Source organism: Melanerpes formicivorus, unplaced genomic scaffold, assembly GCF_026170545.1.
Source record: "Melanerpes formicivorus ecotype bairdi unplaced genomic scaffold, bMelFor1.0.p_v2 SCAF_4, whole genome shotgun sequence".
NCBI classification, from domain to species: Eukaryota; Metazoa; Chordata; class Aves; order Piciformes; family Picidae; genus Melanerpes; species Melanerpes formicivorus.
The window spans coordinates 15,422,936-15,441,347 of record NW_027142356.1 but is presented as its reverse complement, the minus strand read 5'-3'; the positions used below and the strand labels follow the sequence as shown (position 1 = coordinate 15,441,347).

The 18,412-nt window shown below is 36.7% G+C and overlaps 1 protein-coding gene across 2 annotated transcripts in view; it reads right to left on the bottom strand.

The window, feature by feature from the left end:
• GPM6A (glycoprotein M6A) overlaps nt 1–18,412 on the bottom strand; it is a 115,899-nt gene that overhangs the window by 32,838 nt on the left and 64,649 nt on the right. The gene's annotated exons all lie outside the window — the stretch shown is intronic.

The window sequence follows — 18,412 nt, the reverse complement described above, 5'->3', positions numbered from 1 at the left end:
TAAGAAAGCTAAAAGAAAGCTTTTGCTTTTAAGGAATACTTCTGAAAATTGAATGCTGTGGGCCAGAGATTAGGTCAAATACAACAGCCCATAATACCAGAAAATTCTGTGAGAGGGCACAGCAGGTTAATTCAACTCCTGAGTTTTCTCTGTTGCTACCTATTATATGTATACATGACATTCTATATTCACAGTTTCTGTTGCTCACTGATCAGGTTATTGAGAAGAATCTTCAATAATAGGAAAACAACAGACAACAGATATTCACTTCCATTATTTACATCAACCTAGGTTCATTCCATTTTTTCGTCTGTATAGTACTGACAACAGAATTGCTCCTGCTCAATTCTTTGTGCATCATTGAAATATCTCACAAGAACAAATGAAAATTTTCACTAAAAAGGCACAGAATTAGAAACAATTGTAGAAGCAGAATATATTTTTCCCTGTGCCAGGTTTCTTAAGTGAAGGCATTGGTTTTGAATCATGTAAGGCCAAGCATCTGTCTAGTTATCAGATTGCCTAATCTAAAGCCCAGTTCCACAATAAACCCTTCCCCCAGCAAAGGTGCTCATGTTTCTGCAACTACTGTTCCTTGTGTTTTGAGCAGTTTCATGAACGCAGCATCTCTGACTCCCAAATCTTACCACTCCCAAAGGACTTTTATACCATGTAAAGCCCTTCTTACTGCCTTCTGGAAGGCTGAGGGAAGACAGCATGCATTGAGTCAGTAACCAGAAGTTTTACTCTGTCTATGTTTACCAGTTGTTTATACACAAGATTCTCTGAAGATAACAGTTTAAGCAATTTTTAAATATACACAAATTTTCACAGAATGTTAAGGGCTGGAAGGGACCTTATCTAGTCCGACCCCCCTGCCAGAACATGATTACCTATACCACATCACACAGGAGTGCATCCAGTCATTTATTTTAGTTAAATAGAAACTTCTATTGATATTTTGTAGACATGGGTGCTTCAAAACTGCTAGATAATTCCCCTAAGAAAAATATAAATAAATATACTAAATAAGAACTTCAAAAACAAGGGTAATTCTCCAGTGTATATGCTAGTTGTATAAAAGAAATAACAATAGAGCTTGAAACTGTTTTTCTTTAACAAAGTCAATCACAGCCAGCTTTAAAATACACAATGTAAAATGTTCAAATTCATTGACTTAAACTGCTGCCAAAGTCTTATAAAGTAACCTGTTGAGCAAGTCACCCACTTCCAGCAGCCATCACAGACCTGCATAACACTTTCCACCCTTCCAATACTGTGCTAAAAATATTTTCTTTTTTACCCCCTCTCTAAGCCCATATGAATCTGTTTGAAATATATACCTTTCTTGCAACTCATATCCTTTCCAGTGTACTGACAGTAGGTAGATTTTCCATTCAGCAGCGTAGGGCTTTTAATGTTCAGTGATGACTTTGTATTTTTCTCCAGTGATTGTTAGACTGAGAATTTACATGTCATGCTTTTGGAGTAACTAATTCTGCATGCAGATAAGTACAGAAAATCTATTAAAATTCCTTCAATCCTGCTTTCCTTTAACAATATTGTAATTAATGTCTCAGTATTTAGAAGCCTACACAATACTAGAAAAGGATCCTCCACTGGATAATCTACAGTCTAAAAGGCATAAAAATAAGAAATATGTATTGAAAATACATACCTTGATCAAGGACTACAGTGAAGAACATGCCTGATATCAGAGTTTATCACAAAATGCCCATTGCCACTTTGCCATTTTCATCATGGAATAGCACCAGAAAAAACTAGTAATGCTGTATACCTGTCAGCATTATATGAAAAAGTAAAAAGAGGAGCAAAGATGATAGTACAGTAATAATGGAAGTGATGTTTGAGGCTGTTAGAAGCACTGAAACAGGCTACTCAATGAGGTGGTGGAGTCTGCACCTCTGGAGTCAATCAAAACCTGCTTGAATGCCATCCTGTGCAAACTGTTCTTGGTGAACCTGTTCTAGCAGTGGCAATTGGACTAGATGACCTCCAGAGTTCCCTTCCAACCCCATCTTTCTGTGATTCTATATGAGGGCCTGTAAAGTCAAAGATGAAGAAATAATGCAGACCTAAATGCATACAGGGACTGTAAGATAGCCTTTGTAATAGCTTCAGGCAGAGAGGTGGAAAAAAGATTATGTATAGATTTCTTTTTCACCTTCTGAGGCAGGCAAAGTGGAAGAGAGAAAGGTAAATGACAACAGAGAAAAAGCCAAACAGCTAAAAGTCTGAACTAGAATAAATTTCAATAAGTTCACACTCCCATCTGCGCCAGGGGAGGTTCAGACTCGAGGTGAGGAGGAAGTTCTTCACCGAGCGAGTCATTCGGCATTGGAACGGGTTGCCCAGGGAGGTGGTTGAGTCATCGACCCTGGAGGCGTTCAAGGGGAGATTGGACGTGGCACTTGGTGCCATGGTCTAGTCATGGGGTCTGTGTTGATAGGTTGGACTCGATGATCCCCGAGGTCCTTTCCAACCTAAGTGATACTGTGATACTGTTATATTTAATAGTGTGAGTGCTGTTACCTGGAAACAACTGGCTGTGTACTACCCCCTAAAGAAGCAGCACCACACCCACAAAGCCCAGTGAGAGCTGACGACACACTCAGATATCACAAACTACTTTTCTAGTAACATTATCTTAGCTGCAATACAGAGAAACAGTGTAATACAGTAAAACAGCCTAACGGAGTAAAAAAAATAAGCACAATATAATAAAGTGATTAGAGACATAAGGTGAAATCCAAACAAACATTTCATCAGAAACAAACATCTTTTTTTTTCTAATTGTTTTAAAATTTGAAAAAATAACTGAAACAGATTTATGGTTTATAAAGGGAAAGCGCTTCTTTTTCTCTCTCATATCAAAACTGTGCATGTTTATAAGCCTTTGAGAGAAGCTTCTAATAGTAGCATATTTTTCCAATTCAAGACATTTTTACTCATAGAAACTTTGTTGAAAAAAATCTCCAATCATATGAAGTTTTCAGAAATCAAGGCCTCATTAATTTATTCAGCTTTTCCCTAGGTCTACAACTTTTCTCACTGCAACTTCTTTAGTAACTCTAGAGTTTTCGGTGTTGTCAAATCAACTGAAAACTAAAGAAAACCAGTGAAGCAGGACTAAGGTTTTAAAATGGGTGCACACCTCATTCATACACCACACAAGGTAAAGTGCTGTAGGTATCATTTGCTCCAATACTTTTCTATCAGCTGCTCAGAATGTGAAAATAGATGTTTAATAACAGAACAATAGAAATGCTATTTTGACTTGCACGATGATATTGAACCAACAGTTCAGAATGTGACTCATAGGTGCCATGAGTGTCTACATCTGTGGGAGACAGGCAGTCATTCACAACTCAATGCCATCTTCACAAAGCATTTTAAATATACATCACAGAAATAATTACTAGGAAAAATTTTTCAAATTGCATGCTCCTTTGAAGTTTGTTTCTGTCTGCAAATACAGGTTTCAGTACTTTTCCAACAGTTCACTCTGAAAATAAGCCTGCACAAAAATCTTATTCAATATAATTCAGAATTTACTGCTTTTGTTTTGCTTATGTTTACAAGGTTTTCCCTCATGTACAAATCTAGACCTGCTGGGACCAGGTATTTTGCATATACCTTTGGAAGTAATCTAAACCACTGTTCTCTGTAGCTTTTAACATAAAGAACTGCACTGTGGTGTTTTAAATGTTATTATATTTTTTAAATGTTATTATTTATCAATCCACAGAGAAAATATAATAATGAAGCATATACAGGATGACAACACAAGGAATTCTATTTTACAGTGATTAAACACCTGAATATATGCATATTTTGCAAGGCTACATTCAGCTGTCAAAATAGTGCACATTAACATTGCCACATATATATACCTCGACTTTCCAGTCAGAAAAGACCTCATTGACAACTACCTCCACTTCACTTAGTACAGTTACTGCTGTCTCTATTAGAAATATTCTTGGTATAGATATATAAACTTTCACTTGGAAAGGCTTGCAAAGCATTCTTTATACAGGCAGATCTATGCATACCCCTTCCAGCTTGTGCTGGTCCTTTGGGTACACATCTTCTAATATATCTCCAAATGCCCCAGCCAAGCATAAATAGATCTTGTCTATTTAGATCTTGAGCAAAATGAGAAATTGTCTACGATTGCCTGACTTGCTAATTATTCAAACAAATCACACTACAATTATAACTTCTTTGTTTGTGTGTTAGTGATATCTGGACTCTTTCTCCGCAGTGCAGATCATGACACATAACTGACAAATAAAACACCCAATCTATTTCTAGCCAGTTCATAAAAAGCAAAAGATTCAAGTATTCTTGCAGCATAAATCTGTCAAAGTGAAATGCAAACCAATGATATGAGAACCAGTTTCAGAATGCTCTTGTGCTACTGTTTTATACATAAACTCTTGAGAAAACCCATTCACTTCAGATTTCTATGGAAGAATTAACATGGAAAAAACAAATATTTAAAATAAGAAACCAAAATCAAACAGAGAACACTGGAGGATTTTCTGATTTTGTTTTTTTCCTCCTTCATCATGCATCTTTGAGTAGAACATCTAGGATGATTAATCACAGTAGAAACAAGTACCTCTGAAGTTCACAAAACATTTTAACGGTATCTTTTCTTACCTTTCTGACAGATTTTTCTTTCTAATAGTAGGAGACAGGACACCAAAGCCCAAGTAATATGTAAAAGAACTACATAAATTTGAAATGGAAAATAAAAAAATCTTATTTGCCTTCCATGCTTGGCTAGGCATGAATTTTTTCATATCTAAATTTGTACCCCTTGTCACACAGCTTTCATGGCCAATCAACTCAAATACATTCTCACAGACCATCACGATTTAGTTTTGAATTTTAGTAAGCTAGCATTAACTTCGAGAATTCAAGCTACTGTTCACATGGTGTGACTTCCTGATCTGAAACTGTTCTTCAAAACATAACAGCAAGGGAACAGAAATAACCTAGATCCTTTGATATTGTCCCAAGTACAGAACACGCAAGACATTTGCTATGTAGTTTAATAAAGCTGCAAATAAAGGTAAGCAACATTTGGGAATTAGTCATTAAAGGTCATCTCTGTACTATGATCTGCAAAAACCTATTCAAGAAGTGCTGCACACCTATCTGAATTAATCAGCACATACAATAATTTCATTTTATCTGGCATTAGTCATGCTTCATCAATACTCAATGATGGATCTATAAAGAAAATCATATTCTGTCACACTGGACTGTACTATTTTATTAATGATCAAGTAGCTTTCTGATTTTCTCTGTTGCACCAAAGTAGCCTGCCAAAGTATTTGTTGAACTTGGATAACTCTGTAATAAATGAGAAGAATTGCTAGACATCGTAAGTTCATTAGTACCTTTTGGCAGAATGAAGATCTATGATACTGTGATAGCAGAAAATCAGTGACTTGGTAGTAAAGTCTCATCGTGAATCATGATCAAAAGTCTAGATTTCACATTGTGAAGGTCCACTTAAGCTTTGGCAGAGGCTGTAAAACATCCCAAAGAGCTACTACTCTGCAACTCTTTCCTACTCCATAACTCACCAACACAGAGAAGGTACCTTGAATTGACTGGAACTACTTTTTCAAAGAAAAATGCCTCATCATCTTTGTCAGTCAGGCAAAGAGCTTTCTTCTTTTTCTTCTTTAACGGGCAAGTAAATGAACATCCTGCATTATGTGTACTTCCTTTGAGGTACTGGTGTCACCTTTCACAGTCATGTCAATTGTAATTCTAACAAAGAACTAATTTAAGCGAAAACTCCTGACTGAACATCTCACAGCTTGTCAAATAAATTGACTCAGTTACTATTTAGGTACCAACACAAGGCTCCATTTAGGAAGGTATTGAGCATGTGCTTGACTGCAAATACGTATCTTGTCTCATCAACTTATAATCAAATTAATACTGTAACTTCAGTAAGAACACAAAACAAATAGCTAGAAGTAGATGACACCATACCACAATTATTTCCAAGTAGTCTAGCCCCATCCTATACCTGAATTAATTGTTTTCTAGGGTAAACATCTATGAAAACTTGCAGTAATTTACTGAGAGGAAGCAGTGTCTTTCTAGTTTTACTTTGTTGTTGTTGTTTAATTACTACTTAGTGTGCCCAGACCCTAACACAAACACTTCATAAATCCTTATACTTTCACTCCTGGCAGCCACCATCTTTTCTGTCATTCCTTATTCCTGTATCGTAAAAGTACCTCCAAAACCTCCTAAAAGTCAGACCCTAGCTGTCTGTGCTGTAAAAGGAACAATATAAAAATGGACATTACCTGGCTTGGTCTTTTCTTAACAAATTTTAGACACCAGTACACATGACACATTTCATATTTGCATAAATTTTACATGTGCAACATTTATAAATGCCCACAATGTTATTGTTTATCCACGTGAAAATGGGTAATGTTTTCTGCTGAGAGAGGAACTGATTAAGAGAAAACATTGGAAGGAGCTTTTGCGTATGCTTGAGAAGACCCTCTCTACAGGCACTGTTATAGGGTTATAGCTTGAAAAGTCAATTAATGTAATTTTCCCAAAGTGCTAATTAAAATATTTTATGTATATACACCTTTGAAATAAATTACAAACACAAATGAACCCTTATATTTATGGGACACTGATGATTATGACAATGTACAGAAAACTGTGTTGTGATTAGCCATTATAGACTCTTCAGTACATTAGGTTTATTGCAGTTTAATGAGACAAATCTTAATCTTGCAGTTAATAAGTATTAAAGTTACTGACACAAAGCAGTCACTGCCTGAGATACAAATCAGTCAGGCATAACACAGTCAATCTTTGTAATCTGGCTGATTTAACACAGACAACATTTGTTCGCTTAAAAATCACTCTAAAGCTAAAAGGTCAAGAGTGAAACACAGGAGCTGAACAAATGCAATACAATTAATTCAAACATTTTGTCCAGTATATGTATTTATCATGTATTGAAGATCTGTTAACAAACAGATTAAAACCATATCATTGTATCAATAATGCATAGATGATGACTGAAACTCTTACAGATGTTTATGGTTTTGATCTGCTGGAAACAGTAACAGTTTGTAAGAAAACTAATTCTATGCAATATTTAGTACTCTCATTAGAAACTCCAGTTTTGTGCACTTAACAAAAATAATAAAAATACAATTGGAAGAAAATAGTGAATACTTTGATCTCAGGCAATTTTCCAGCAGAAGTGCAGGACTTAGTGGCAAGTAGTATATGAATAAATTACCAAATATTCAGCTTAAATGATCTCTTTTGTATTACAAATATTTCCATTAGTGAAGTAGATAGGGTGTGTAGGTTGTCCAGCTGTTAGCTGAAAGCAGTAGAATTCAAGAACTCGAAAATACTGGGCTCTTCAATATGATAACAACTTAAAAATTCTTTTACTGGACATTACATAGATCTTGCTCTTCATTCAACAACAAATACATCTGATCCTATGTCCTCCTGTTCTACTGCACTTTTATTTCATAAGCCTCTCTCTGACTTCATCTGCTCTCTTTATCCTCAGACTGTCTTTATGATGGCTACTCTTATTTCATTGAACATCTCTTTTCCTGAGATACAATCAAAGCAGATAATGTTGCGTGTTCTCTTCAAAGCTGGGAGAAAGGTAGCTCATGTGCTTTGAGAGTTGACTAGTGAGAGCACAGTATTGCTTCCCTCCTCTCTCCCCATCCCTGTTCTAACTATCCATTTCCAACACCCCTCTCCAAGTCACTGGATATATTCCCTCCACGAAACAAGCAAGTTGTCATATGCATTTATTACTCAAAAGGGTAGAATAACTTCAACTAAGGTAGCAAAAACCAAACAAACAAAACCTCCAAACAAACAAAAACAAAATCCAAGCCAACAAAACAGTTATAGCAATCTTCAGTCTGAAATTTTGGCTATTCTGAATATTTCCACCTGAAAAAAAAAATTGAAAAAAGAATACCCCATAAAGAACACAAATACACAAATGCACCATAAACTTTTAATGGAAACATTAGATTACTTAGTATGACTTGAACACCTCAGAAAGAAAAATAGATCAAGAAATAGATTATGATAAGGCAGAGAGCTGTCATTCTTCATGAGGACCTGAACAATCCAGCCATGACTTAACTAGGTATGAGGAAGATTGTTCCATGGAACTACAGAATACTAGATTGTATATATTTCAAAATATGTATGTGAATATGTATAACACTTTAAAATGTACTATTTAGACTTCACTATACAATAATTAATCCCTTAATCCCATTAACAAACAAACAAATAAACAAACCCCACCAAACCCATGAATCTATCAATAAGCAGTTTTGCAGACACAAATAAAAGAAGCAGAAGTGCTTGCTAATGGACTTAGAAATCTCTGTGAACCTACAATTGATAATGATATAAAACTGAGTCATTACCTTTCATTCCACCAAGGGGGTGTTTAAGAGCAGGTTGGGGGTGTTTAAGAGCAGGCTGGATGAGGCTCTGTCCAGCCTGATCTAGTGTGGGGTGTCCCTGCCCATGGCAGGGGGGTTGGAACTAGATGATCCTTGTGGTCCCTTCCAACCCTGAATGAAACTATGAAACTATGAAAATAAATGTAGTAGCAAACTTCTATAAGCTTCAGAAAGACTAAATATTTAAAACTCCCATCAGAGTTAAACAGCTTTTATTACTGACTCCATCAGGAATAAAAATGTCTGCAACCATTCAGCAAAGAGACAATTTTTGGAGTACAGGAATGAACAACTCCATCAAGGAAAACCAGTCTCAACCAGACAGATTAGAATGTAGTGAAAGACCAATCTGCATTAGAATCATAGACTCATGGAATCAACCAGGTTGGAAAAGACCTCCAAGACCACCCAGTCCAACCTATCACCCAGCCCTATCCAATCAACTAGACCATAGCACTAAGTGCCTCACCCAGTCTTTTCTCAAAGATCTCCAAGGACGGTGACTTCACCATCTCCCTGGGCAGCACATTCCAATGGCAGATCACTCTCTCTGTGAAGAACTTCTTCCTAATATCCAGCCTGAACCTCCCGTGGCACAACTTGAGACTGTGTCCCCTCATTCTGGTGCTGGTTGCCTAGGAGAACAGACCGACCCCCACCTGACTACAACCTCCCTTCAGGTAGTTGTAGACAGCAATGAGGTCTCCCCTGAGCCTCCTCTTGTCCGGGCTAAACAACCCCAGCCTCTCCTCATAGAGCTTGTGTTCCAGGCCCCTCACCAGTTTTGTCACCCTGTGACTGGCTGCCAACTGGATGTGGCACCATTCACCACCACCCTCTGGGCCTGACCCTCCAACCAGTTCTTGACCCATTTCAGAGTGAATCTGTCCAAGCCACGAGCTGCCAGCTTTGCCAGGAGTTTGTTGTGGCAGACGGTGTCAAAAGCATGCTTTTCATTTTCACTGCCTAGATAAAATAGGAAAACTATTTATTTTTATATATTCAAATACTAAAAGACATTTACAAGGCAGACGGGAAAATCACATTTCAATAACATAGACTCTGAAATCATATTTTCTATTACTCTTGTTCAACTATTGCTTTGCTATGACATAATGTTTCCGTTCTAGTTTCACAAAGATTCATCTATAAGATATTTAGATATAATATTTTCCTTGAAGTTTATAGTTTAGACAAAACTTCATCTATATAGGATGCTTTCTGTTTCTTACTATCTTTTCCAATCCTTCACCTATTGGGTTTTTTCCTCACCACTAAGTGTTTCTTCAATTTATTTCTTCTTAATGCTGCTGCTTCACATTAGCAGAATGTTCTACTAATTCTGTGCTTTCTTCAACTCTTTGAGCTAGAAGCAAAACTTATTTCCTTAGCTAGGATAAACTGAAAGATGACAAGGTAATAGGTAACATTGCAAAGAGTTTTTTAGAGCACAGAATGTGAAATACAATAACTATGCATCTCAGGCCCTTTTCCCTCCCAGAAATCTGTTAGGGAACTATGTTTAAAACAGGTAGTGAAAAGGCAAGAGCTCCGTGAAAAGGCAAATGCAATAAAAAGTGGGAAACATGCTAAACAATAAAAGTAAATCTGCTATTTAGCATTTTTATCTTAATTCTTATAGACAGCTACAATTTTATTTTTGTCCAAGGCCTCACCCAATCTGCCTTAAACACCTCCAGAGTCTCACCACCCAGTACTGAAGAACCTCTTCCTAAGATCTAGTCTAAACCTACTCTCCCTCATTTTAAAACCATTTCATTTAGTCCTGTTGCTAAACACCCTCATAAAAAGTCCCTCTCCAGCTTCCATGTAGGCTCCCTTCAGGTATTGGAAGGCAGCTACAAGGTTCCCCTAGAGTCTTCTCTTCTCCAGGCTGTACAACCCCATCTCCTTCAGCCTATCATCATAGCAGAGGTGCTCCAGCCCTAAGTCACCGGTTTGCCCTGCTCTGGACTTGCACTAACATTTGTATATTCTTATAATGGGGACACCAGAACTGGATGCAGTATTTGAGGTGGGGTCTCACAAGAGAGCAAAGGGGAAGAATCACCTCTCATGACCTGCTGGCCACACTCCTCTTGGTGCAACCTAGGGCACAGTTTGCCTTTTGGGCTGCATGAGCAGACTGCTGGCTCATCTTGAGCTTCTCATCAGTCAACACCCCCAAGCCTGTCAATCCACTCTGCACACAGTCTATGTTGGTGCCTGGGGTTGGCCTGACCCAGACACAGGACATTGCACCTTGATTGCGGAACCTCATGCAATTTGTACTGATCCACTTCTCAAGCCTGTCAAGGTCCTTCTGGATGACATCACTTCCTTCAAGTGAATCCACCACATCACATGGCTTGGTGTCATCAGCAGACTTGCTGAGGGTGTGCTCAGTGCCACTGTTCACATTGCTGACAAAAAATGTTAAACATCACAGGACCCAGGACAGACCCCTGATGAACTCCACTTGTCACTGGTCTCCATCTGCACATCAAGCCATTCATAAAAGCTCTTTAAGTGTCACTGTGTAAACCAGTTCCTTATCCACTGAGTGATCCATCCATCAAGTCCATGCTGCTGGTCTGCTCTACAGTAGGAGGGCTCTGTAGTTCTTCACAGTTATGCCACCGTGATGGCATGCTGCTTAATCTCACAATTCACAGCCAGAAATATTCACTTTCCTATAAATTGTTTCACTGAAGTCATTCCAGAAAAATAAATCAAAGAAAGCAAAAAGCAAGAGGCCAAAACATTATATTTAGAAAGAAACCATAGACATAATTTTAAAAGTTCAAAAGAAAATTTTACTAAAGTATTAGGACTTTCACAGTGACAACAAAGCCTTCTAAACTCTATTTATAATATGTAAGATTTACATTGCATATTCCCTACTTAAAAGATTTGTAATTATTTTATTATGATTAAACAAAGAAAAATTTCAGGTAGTGTGCTAGTTGGTCTTCAAGATACAGAGTGTTTCTCTTACACTCCCAAAAGGTCTGAGTTTAAAAGCTCTTTAGTGTTATACATTATTGTGGTGGGTTGGAAGGGTAAGGCCAAGAAGCCTCTTCCCTCCCCCCCCCGTAAGTAAGGGGAAAGAAAAATTGAAGGGAAAGGGAAAAAAAAACTCACAAGCTGAATTAGCAAAGCAGTGAAGCTGTATATTTACAAAGCAATGTAGGATATGCAGGGGAATATATACAAATTTACAATATTTACAATATATACAAAGATATACAACAGAGTAACACAGAAATGAGAGTAACCCCCCTCGGCAGAGGGGATTCCCCACCTCCGCTCTCCCCTCTCTCCCCCCCTTTCCCCAGAGTAGGTCAGAAAAGAGAGAAAGAGAAGGAAAGAAGTTAAAAGCAGTTTTGTGTTAATTGGAAAGCAGTTAATACAGGCCTTCTATCTTATCGGTTTCAAGGCCGAAGTCTTGGCAGAAAGCCCAGCACAGAAAGCTGCTGCCCAAAGAAGAGGCGGAAGCAAGACTGAAGATAAAGTGCTGGAAAACCCAGTATATCCTCCTGCTGTCCCAGTTCAGAAGGTGCTTCCTCCCAATTCACCAATGAAATAGTTTAGATTATTCTTTCCGTTTACCAACTTCCGTCCACCATATTCCCTTTCTTAAGGGGACAACGTCAACCGGTCACAATTATCTTATCAAATATACTGGTGATTTAAAATAAAGTCACTGCAGAAAGTGAACAACTGTTTTAGGAACACATGGTTGTGATTACCATACAAATAACAGACATTTGTTTTCTGTACAGCAATGACTTTTACCTAACATTGCTGCTATAGGAACAGAAGAGCTAACAGAGAACATGTAAATTTTTACACTTAAAGTCATAGTAGTTGCAAACCAATATAATGTTTTAAAAACTTGAAGCTGTCAAAATTAATCCATTGCAGCCTTTGTACACTAATTTAATTAGGCTAGCACAGTTACCTCCAAAAGTAAGCCTTGTAGTATTTAAAAAAGTTTACAGTCTCAGGAAGCCTTATTGAGCTCCTGTACAGCCTCTTCACTGCAACACTGTGCTAAGAGCAATACAGTTTACTCCTAGGACAGAATAAAGGCAAATAGACAGAAGAAAAGTAATAATAATCAAAACTAAGACAAGAACAATTGAAAAAAAAAAAAACAACCCAACACCTAAAACCTCAATGTAAAAGATATGTATCTATTAGTACCTTTATCATGCTTACAGATAACTATTTATGTAACTTCAGTTAGACTAAATTCTGGTTTGTTTTTTAAAAGTAACTGAATAATTTGTCTTTTCATGTGTATCAGGTTTTATGTCTATGGCAATTATGTCTCAGTTTGAGAATACAAAATGAGTCCTCTCATCTGAGTTCTCATGTACACCTTTGCAACTGTGACCTTGAGCTACTTGGTCTAGTAGGAGATGTATTTGCTCATGCCAGGGTTGTTCAAGGGTCTTTAAGATCCCTTCCAATCCAAAACATCTGATTTCTCCAGGCACACACATTTACCATGTTTATATGGGAAATACCTTGCTTACATGTGAAAATAAAGCTAAGTTGCAGCTGTGTAAGCAGCTGCTGCAGTGAGGTAAGAAGCCACAGCCAGGATTCTCACAACTGAAACACAGTTTCCATTTTGAAAATGGAAGAATCACTCTTGTGACCTAACAACATTCCTACATCCCTACATTCTTAACCTGCATCTCTGCAGGTAAGGAATCCATTTATATTGCCTGCCACCAGACTACTTTCTGAGATAGTGGAGGAGCTGCTCAGGCTGGCAAGAAGGAATGTTGACTACCTTTAGAGATATTTTGAATAATGCTTTCAGGCCCTCATCTCAATCACCCCAGAAAACACTGTTCATTAAAAATATTCTGTTGGAAAGGAAATGACGACTTTCATAGATTTTTTTTTTCCCTAATATTTTTATTTTTTTAATGTTTCATCATTTTCAAATGTATGTCTGAATGTATGCTTTTTTCCTTCTACAGCCATTCTTTATATTATAGAAGCTTTAAATAATGCCAAAATTAGAACAAAATAAGTTGTTTAGAAAGGCAAATAATATCTCTGAGTTAACAATTCATAAAAAAGACTGAAATATCAAAACTTCATCTGTTTCAGGACAGTTTTAAGACACTGAGAAAACAAGATGGGAACAGACTTTGGTTCATTGTATAATTGGTCATTGTTGGTTTTCTTCTGAAAAAAGTATAAAGATTTAGATAACCTTACCACCTTGCCTCTTGCATCACCTTTTCTGCCTGGAGGTGCCTGAAGAGTACTGAATATTTCATTTTAATTACCTGCATTATTAGCTAGATAACAGACAAGCTTATTCTGATTCACTTGTTAAATGTGTGGACTACCTCTTTGAATGTGAAACAAAGGAGAGTCCTAAATATTGTATAGGAAGGTACTCAAGGATTTGGAAGACAGCTGTTCTCAATGTATGTGAAATGAAACAGACTAAACACTAAATTTTAAGTAAACCCTAGCTATTCTGATCAGATTTCAACAATCCTGAAACCATACTAACAGGCTGAAGGTTGACCGATTGACTATGCCTAAGAGAAAAATGCATGTTAATGACATTCATATTTTGATGAGAGCTTCCACCAGATGTCACAGAAGAGAACAGAAACCAGGATATAAGTTTTCTACTTGAGTTTTTTATTTGAGAATTTCCATTTTATGAACATGATCTTACCCAACATGGAAACTTACAATTTTCTCTTAGGTAGGACATGTGAAATGAAAACTGCAAACAACTCAAGCATAAAATGCTATGGTAAAAAGCTTTGAATTACAGATACTTTGCTGATAACACTATAACACTGTTGGTATGGATTTCCTTAGTTTGCAAGACAAATCCTTTACTATTTCTTTATTACACATAACCAAATCTAATAGTGCCTGTGTGCAGAAGAATGCATGAAAGTTCTCTCCAAAGCCTTTGAACTTTTCCCTACATTAAGATTTCAGAGCTGTGCATACTGCAGGAAAACATCATCAGAAAGCACTATGCAAACTGCTCTGCTACTGTAATAAACTATAATTGAGTTAATTCCACATGCTGCTGATAAATCTGGGAAATTTCCAAAATTCTGTTCAGATCACTGTTAGTCACCCCACTGCATTCTTATTAAAAATAGAATCTGATATTTTATTCCATTTTAATTCATGGAGCATATCAGACTGTTAACAAGAAATCTCAGATAGTTTTTTGCCAATTGGTTTTCAATCAACTAACAAAGGCAATGAGAATTCAGCTACCTCCAGAATTCTGCTTCATAGAATAGAATAGAATAGAATAGAATAGAATAGAATAGAATAGAATAGAATAGACCAGACCAGACCAGACCAGACCAGACCAGGTTGGAAGAGACCTTCAGGATCATCACATCCAACCCATCATCCAACACCATCTAATCAACTAAACCATAGCACGAAGCATCCCATCAAGTCTTCTAAACTCCTAAATCTCTCAGAATTCATTAAAAGAGATGATAGGGAAAAAACAAACAAGCAATCAAAACAAAACAATTTGCAGTAAATTATTCCCTTGTACAGTTCACAAACTCTCTGCACTGTGAGTAGAGTTGCTTTTAAAACAGCTAAACAATTCCTGGTGGGCAAATCAGTGTTGCTGCGTGATGCAAGGTCAAGGAGGTAGCTGTGCACTTATTGAGTTTATCAAAGGGTAAATACTTAGAGTACCAGTAAGATTACTTTAAATATAATACCCAAAAGAAAGATTCTAGACATTACTGACTACCTTCCATATTGAGAGGGCTGACACGTCTAGAAACCAGAGACATCTTTCTTTTACAGTTACATAGTTTCTTACATGATTTTGCTTATTCTTACTTCAACATTACACACCAAGATAAGGTTTACATAGCCAAAGCTAGACATTCAGGAGAAAAAAAACAAAAAAACAAGGTTTTCTGTATGGGAAACACTACCAAAATGTACTCATCGGACTGGAAATCTGAAAATTCAGGCCACTGCTATTGGACTCAGCTTTACAGCCTGGAAGAGTCTGAATGAAGTCAAAATTTCACAATATTGACTCAGAATTTTGACTAGGATTTCAGTGCCCGAAGCATAAACTGAAAGAGTCCTCAAATAAACCAGGTAATGCAGATGAAGTAGACACTGATTTTGTTCTATTTCTTTCCTATTTTTTAAATGCATAATCCGCTATTAATTTTTGAGAGAACTGCCATGCAGTAGACTAATTTTATAAATATTTTAAAGGCTGAGAATTCAAAATATAAAATTAATGTTGCTGATTACTCTTTGTATAGAGAGACTCAGAGGAAGAATGATGTGTGCAAAAGGAGAAAGAACTCCATTCCTGAAATCAGAGAATTACATTCATGTAGTTTGGTGTCAAAAAGAGAGGGTCAGCAAAACGGGGGCCAAATCAGGATGATTTTTGTCAGACCCTCACACCAAATAAAACTGTTCTGCAGATTAGGAAAGCAAAAGCTATGGGGAATAGTAATGCATTTTCCCAACAAGTTCCAGTAGGTTAGATAAAAAATATCCTAATAAATCTGCAAGTAAACCTTCTCAAAAGGCAAAAATCAGATCACTTCCACAAAGCACAAATGGCAAAAAATATTCATATGACCTGAATGACTTCAAAAGACTTTCTTCTGTTTTCACAAATGGTACATTCCAAGGTAGAAGACATGAAAAGGTCAATATAATATTATAGACAATGATGATAAGGAACCTAGGAATCTTTCTAAAACTTAGAGATGCCTTCAGACAGCAAGTATATATTTCACATCCACTTGATTAATATTCAATAAATCAGTTAAAGACTTCAGAGGGTACCTAATGTGTTAGGGCAAATAGAACAAAGGAAAACTGCAAAACACACATCAGGGTGCATGTTTAGTCAAACATACTGCATTCTAGTAAACATCCATCCTTTTGGAGAGCAGATGGTATTTCAGCATGGACCAATTTGCAGGTCTGCTGATGGAAGGGTTTTTGTTGGAGATTTTGGGGGAGATTTGTTTGTTTTGTTTTTTTTTAATTTTATTTTAAACTACACCTCAGCTTCAAAGATTCTTACCAAAAGGCTTCTGAAGAAATGTGATGGTTTAATGGGCTTCATAACTACACTAAAAAAAAAAAGACAGCTCATTTTCTAGATGATGCCCATTCCCACATATCTAAAGTTAGGATACCAATGTATCACCAAAATATTTGTTCATATTCCGCTCACACGTTTGTCAGAGTAAACAGCTAGTTCATTGCCTAGGAGCTGAGTACAATATGTATTTGTGGCACAGCATTAAGGAATGCTCTTACACTTACGAATGCAGAAGTTATGCTAAAATAAGACCATTAAAAAAATGAGATCATCTGGAGCAAACACAAAGCTAACTTGTCTAAAGTCATAGTCTGCGGTACAACAAGGCTCAAACTGCAGAATCTTTATTAATATTCATATTTAAAATAGTGTTTTGAGATCATGTCTGTCTTTAAGAGGTTCCAAACATTAAGAAAAACAAATAGGAGCAGCTAATGTGTTGTGAGATTCTTTGTGTGATAAAAAAAAATAAAGAAAACAATTAAAAAGAAATTTTAAGAATCTTCTAGCAAAAACCACACATCATTGTCTCAGTAAATTCAAAATAAATTTACAGTGACATTGGCTGCAAAATATGAACTTACCACTTGTCAAAGTCAGTTAAATGTTAGAACCTAATTCTATTCTGCAGTTTGCATTTCCAGATCTAGGCTATTGTCTTTCACTGTGCTGTGTTTTAGCTGCAGGCATTTGTGTGACAATTGTAGGTAAGAAAGAAAAGTATGGTACTGAAACTCTCTATAAACTGAATAATCTAGAATTTTCATTTCTAAGTCTCCAGTAATGCTCAGTTTTATTCTGAAACTCCATTGCTTTCTACCACAGTAGGAAAATACTTGCAGGTATAATCCTAAAAATTATTTAAAAAGAGAAACAAAATAGGCAGGATATCACAATTTTGTGTATTAAAATGCAAGTACATACATGCCTTCATGGTTTATTCTAAGAAAAAAAAAAATATCACCAAAGTAGGGTTAACTTCTCAATTCTTCTCTTATGCACAGTAAAATAAGAATGTAATTCTGGTCTTTCATTGATTATAGCCAGCTGTCAGAGCATAGTTAGTCTGTTCTTTGCCTCCTCCTAAGGGATCAGATAGGATCCCTTCTTTACTCTCTAGAGCCCTCATAACTGGATTTGCTGTGCCTATCTTCTCCAATATTCCCAGTTTTCTTCCCTAGCTAGACAAGTGTTTTCCATAGATTAGATATATCCTGAACCAATGTACTACACAAAGAAAGTAAAAGGGCTATGATGAAATTAAGAGGCTCTTACTTTGACTATAAAAAATTCTGGAGTCCTAAATCCTGGAAAGTAGAAAGACTGTTCCCTGCTCAGGTCTTCTAAAAAAAGTGACAATTCAACATGTTCCACAGACTAAGACAAACTATATGCTGCTCAAGTTCACAGTTGGAAATTTCTGTATCACAGTAACTCCCAGATTTTTAAAGCATACAGATTTACACTGCAGTAACTTCAGGTATGGTCAGGAAAGCAGTTGTGTTATCACATAGCAACACAAGCTCTGTGATCCACCTGGGGAACCCATTTAGTTCTTGGCGTACACTAATGCAAATAACTAAGGACTTTATTTTTACACATGGAGCAAGATCAGAGATGTCTCCAAAAGCTGCAGACATACTTTAACTTACCTCTTCCTCCCTTTAAAAGAACCATCAATTTACAATAAGTCTCCTGGGCAAATCTACTTCATATATCATTGTAACAAGAAAATTCTGAATCA